This window comes from Battus philenor, unplaced genomic scaffold (assembly GCF_028537555.1).
Source record: "Battus philenor isolate CCGP_79_NKW_IND1 unplaced genomic scaffold, ilBatPhil1.0.hap1 SCAF_18, whole genome shotgun sequence".
Lineage (NCBI taxonomy): Eukaryota > Metazoa > Arthropoda > Insecta > Lepidoptera > Papilionidae > Battus > Battus philenor.
The window spans coordinates 8,742,081-8,747,876 of record NW_027181680.1 but is presented as its reverse complement, the minus strand read 5'-3'; the positions used below and the strand labels follow the sequence as shown (position 1 = coordinate 8,747,876).

Below are 5,796 nucleotides of genomic sequence, written 5' to 3'. Positions count from 1 at the left end.
AGTGCGTAATAAAGATCTGCATGTAGACTTGGAGCTAACGATTGCTCAGTTTTTAAAACAAGAATCAATCGATAATTACGACACTTCCGCTAACCATCCAAATTCATTAATTATTGGTGCCGCCAGCAACAAAACAATCAGGCACTTTCAACCGCTGAACCGTTTTACTTATTCTCAGTTGAAATTGATACTGTCAGCCCAGGGGCTTTTAGAGCTTCATCGGAGCTGAGTTCACAGGACGGAATAGTCCGTGAACTTAAAAATGAACATGGCTGGATGGGCGCGTTTCAGTTGCACGAAGTCGTTCGCACGTAGTAAACCGCTCTACCCGAGTAGAGGTGTGTAGTGTTGATGTTGTGTGTATGAGGTTTAGGACGGCAGCGTGGACCACAGGCGAGCCAAGAAGAGATCCAGATCCAACCTCGGTTGGCCCACGCTGTTCGCGGTTAGAGAGCGGGCGGCTGTCCTCTTAAAACAGGTGTTAGGGTCAAACCGTTCTGAGATCGAGACACTCGCTCGAGTCTCCGGACGTCGCATAAACATAAAAACAGGCTACATGCAAAATAATTCGAAGCCTCTTGAAAACCAAATGGCCTTGACGGCGCGGTCGGCTTGTGAATCATATCCTATGCTAACGCCATACGCCAACCTACGATCATAGTAGAAAGAAACGTTGTTAATATATTTTCAAATAATTTTTATCCCAACGCTAACGTCTTCCGAAGTGGTAGTGATGTTAGCCAGGCAATAGCAACTGACCAAGTTAAGATCTATCCGTAACCAGCGCCTATGAGTCAGCTTGGTTAAGGGGTAATATCGACAGCCCAAACTGAGGTCCTCTCAAGTGACTCCTCGAGTCGAAATTTCCACTCACGCCAAAAAAAGACTACCTAAACCAAAGCAATAATTTATTTACAATTTGTATTTTCAATTCATACTTACGTTTCATAGATATTTTGTAGTTATGCGACGAAGAAAGGCATACTTGGAATCATCCATGCGTCAGAACATAGAAATTATAGATCACGCTGTGCTTTTCAAAAATAAACCTTATAGTTATGAAATAAGAGTTAAATGGACTGTAAAATACTTGCTGCAAGCGCCTGTGACGTACAAAAGCCAATGTATGAAATAATTCGCATTACAAACAAGTGAGTTTCGTACACAACGTTTCGAATTGTTCTTTGAAGCGATTAACGACTGGACATGTGCGTTTAATGAACAAATGACTTTTTAAATAGTTTACAATGCATCCGTAATTATTAATTGCACGAGTAACAAATTGATCCACGTTGAGATAACTTGTTTTCTACCATTTTAGCAAACAGGAAGCATAATCAAATGTATTTTTTTACTTGATGAACGAAGCTGCAAATTTAGTACTTATGTGGACTTACCTTTTTAATACGTTCATTGTTATATGAAGCTTGTGTTCAGAGTAAGGAATCGGGCCGTAATCTAAGTATCTAGTAACAAACCGTACCCTATGCAAAATGGAAACAGATGCGAGTTAAAATATACTGACTGTCCCGAAATTTGTCTTTCACAGTGTACAGTTTAAAACCTTTTAACTTTAAGTTCATGTTTAAAACGTTCATTAATTGATCATCGATTTTACTTTTTATTTATCTTAGAAGCCTATTTTCAGCAGTCTTAAGGCTGAAATGATCACAATTATATTATACTGTGATTTAACATGATAGTACTTACTTCTAAATTTTTATCGCCCTAAAGACGACAGCGTCGGTCGTTATAAAATGGTTTGCGTATATCATTCTAAATTTCGTCCAATGCGGACTAGATTGCCAAATAATCTGCTGTCACCCTAAGCCCTAAAACTTGCCGCTTTCTGCAGGAATGGACACGAGGTGTTACTCAACAAAATTAATGTACTGCAAGTTTTCGCCGGCCGTTACGCTAGCCCGTCGTTTGGACACAAAAATTCCAACGAGACATTCCAATGCTTTTAATTATAGTTAAACAAAATACATTGTGCAAAAGATACAAACTATGAACGAGAGACTTATTATAAAAGTTGTGTTTTATATAAAAATAACAAATCCAAACGATCATCTTATAAGCTAAAATACTAAATACACGTCCTCATTAAATTATCCATACATGAACGAAAGCAATCGTCATAACTCAAAGGATCGACAATATTAAGTGACAGTGAGCAAGTCACATAGTGTGCTGAACCGATGGTCGCTGTTAGCTTAAGGTATTGTAGTGGACACCATCGATGGAGTAGATAAACGACCCTGATAAGTTCTTCGAAAGACGCTGTAGGGAAGGCTGATTCAAACCTGTCCTTTTAAAAGTTTTTGCGGGAACCTATATCTAACTGTGGACGTCCTGCAGCTGAAATATCGATGATAATACTCACACAGATACAACGAGTTTTTATAGCCAGTGCTCGGAAGACGCTTAGAACTCTCGCATACATTACTTCCTTCGAGTGCTCCCCCAGGAACAGTACATTACATCACATACAATATTATTAGATTCGGAGGACGCAGGGATTTTAGAATATTTAGGAAAGAAGGACTTCGGCCTAGGCTGCCACTGAATCCAAATTAACAATTCGTACGCAAAGGTACACGATAGGTCCGAACTTTGACTTTATCAGTGGTTATTGCCTGGCTAACTTGACTAGCAATTCAGAAAGCGTCAACTCTGGAAGACGAAGAATATAATAATCAGATGAAACAAATGCTTGCCATATAATAATGGCAAAAAATGTAAAATGTAATTTAGGAAAATATTTTACAATTGACAACTAGGGTAAAGAAAGGCCGATTGAGTTATCCATCGATCTAGCTTCGCTCCTAACTGATCAAATCCTAATTAGAAAGTTAAGTTCACAGTGACCAACTGTAAGCATACTTTCTAAATGCTTACATCTGTTTTTTAAATTGACTGCATTCTTAATGCAAAGGGTTTCTATCCATATTCCAAGAAAATCCCTGTAGGCTATGTATGTATTAGGCTAACAATAATTCTATTACACAGTTATGTACATAAGGCATTTTCGTTCGAGCCTTTCACAGAATTTGAGCATGCTCCGAGAATGTGGTGTTACGTAAGGAATGCTTGTTGGTGGCCAATGCGATTAAAATACACTGCCTACCCGTTTATGTTAACAGGCCTTTGCTATAACTTTACATGTTTCCGGCCAATACACTGAACGGCCCAGTGACAATAAGTCTTGTCTTGTTTTAGATTAAAATATTATTAGGAACAGTATTTGCTATCACTGATGTGCCTACTAAAAGAAATTTTTAATAATGTAATCTGAACTGTTAACTGAAATCTGTGGTATTTATATGTTGTAAATAAACATTTTATATTCATATATATCATGAATTTATATACATAATGCTAAAATGCTTATTTATAATAATAAATTTAAAGTTAATCTATAATTTCATAATATTGCTGTAATAGGTTCCGTGGTGTAGTGGTTATCACATCCGCTTTACACGCGGAAGGCCGCCAGTTCGATCCTGGCCGGAATCATAAACTTTTTGTCTTTTTGCAAGTCGATTATATTGTATTGAAATTTTTCAAAGAATACATTCAATTATTAAGATACGTTTAATGCTGTATGAGTAGAAATTTGCTACAACTGGAAATTTTTCTTGCTTTTTAGTCAAGTTTGGACATAATCATTGTTTCAGCTGAAGACGTCCACCGTTGGACATAAGCCTTTACGATAGATTTCCAATAGAACCGGTTGAAAGCGGCTTGCACCCTTTCGAGCACCTTAACAAGATCGTTTGTGGGCATGCAGAATTAAAATACTTTAATATATTTTTAACTTTTATTAATACGAGTATAATGTTTCATGTGATTTATTCTATATCTATATACTCACATTAAATATAAACCTAATTAATATAATTCTGATTAAATCTGATTTCATTATCATACCGAAAATGTTTAATGCATATTATAATACTAAATAGTATAAAAAAGGGAAATGAATTAAAAATGTGGTTTCATTTAACTGCATGTATTTATAATCTTAATTTATATATAATATGTAGGTTATCGAGCAGTACATTCACAAATATTCAGTAAAATAAATGGCATGACAATAAATAATTGAAGTTTAAGGCAAATAAAGCGAAATAGTTAGGTCAAGAACTTTTTACAATCAATAATTACGTAGCTCTTTCGGAATTTTCGCACATAATCGCAGTTACATATACTTTACAAAATTACATTCAATTCAAACATATGTGTTTTATTGTCAAGAGTATATTTAATGCTATTATTACATATTACATTTATAAAACTTGATTTTTAATTTATTTATCATCAATAAAATATTTATATAACATCCATCATATTTTTTTTTCAAAATGTCTTCTTGAGCGTAAGCATCTCTTATATTTTCGCTGCTATTTTTATATTCATTTTTAACACTGTTATAATCTTTTCTTTCTTAGAGAATAATTTGTTAAGGACGTTATATCACAGGTTAGTTATGTTTAAAATAAAAATATATTTCGCATAAGAAATTTTAATAATATTGTTGAAAAATATAAATAAATATACAGTGTGAGAAATTTTAAGCTTCTCTTTCTCTTTCTGGTTTCTGTTAGATGTCGTCGCTGTTAGCCTTGAGGGGCTGTTATAGCTTCGTTGGTAACAAGGCTCTAAAATTTAAATTTCTCCCGCTACTAGTTCTGACAGTTCCCGTGCGCCATTTGCATGTTATGTGTCGCGTCTGTGTGAGTGGGGTACACTGTTGCTTCGGTCCTCCGGGTGGTGTTGGGGGAAACACTCCCCGTTCCATAGCTGGTGCCGTCGTTTTAGTTCCTTCTGAAGCTCACAATGTTGAAGTTTTATACTTTCCCAGGTTTCTTTTTTCTGGCGGCCCTCTTGCATAAATGTGTCTAGTCATACTCATGTAAGTGATCCTGCTCTTGGGAATCGGCGCTTTACCACTTTCAGAGACGATTCGTCGAGTGGTGAAAAACGTGGCATAGCCGATGCTTTATTGTAGCATGGTTAACCTCTGGTATATAATTTTCCGCCGCGATGGTACGCTCTTTGACCAGAGTACAGCCCTCACCAAATCAAATGACATTTTTTATGTATCGTCATTTATAAATCTTTAACACTATAGTAGGAATTTTTTACATTTTATTTTATTTTACGATTATAACTAGCTTTCAAGAATGAGGCTAAACTTATCCTACACTGATATCAAAAAACTATTTTTATGACGGAATATCATTGAAAACATAATAAAGGTGTTTTATATTCCACCATATATTCACTTCAAGATATAGCAGGATGCGTTCAGTACAAGATGTTAGTTTCATAATTATAGGTATAAAACCTATTTAGTATCACTCGAAGTCGTCTAAACTAAGCACAGACCACTTCATACATAACCGCTGTCAGTGGTAAAGTACTCGGGTCGTATTACTAGCGAATAATGAATAGACGTGTTCTCTTCGGCATTTTAATTAACAGAGCAAACCTGCTGTGTACGCTGATCATCAGAATGCCTCACGAAAGTGAAAACCGTCGCACAGAGACCGTGTAAGGTTAGCATGCAAATATCTTGCTTCGCCTGAGACCAGTTTTATTGTAAATTTAGTTATATCTTTAATGGCGAAGGCTGTGCAAAAGATATAATATAATGAATAATGTTGTTATATCTTTGATTTTTTTATCGAATATGTATCCATTCATTGTCTCAACTTATTATCGACATCTATTTTATTTATAAGCGATCCGATATATTCCGATGTATTCCATAATTTTTCTTTTCACTTT

General features: G+C 35.6%; 1 non-coding gene across 1 annotated transcript; it reads left to right on the top strand.

The window, feature by feature from the left end:
- The first annotated feature begins 3,446 nt into the window (after positions 1-3,446).
- On the top strand, positions 3,447-3,519 carry TRNAV-UAC (transfer RNA valine (anticodon UAC)). The gene has a single exon. It is a non-coding gene; the product is annotated as a tRNA-Val (tRNA).
- The last annotated feature ends 2,277 nt before the right edge of the window (positions 3,520-5,796 follow it).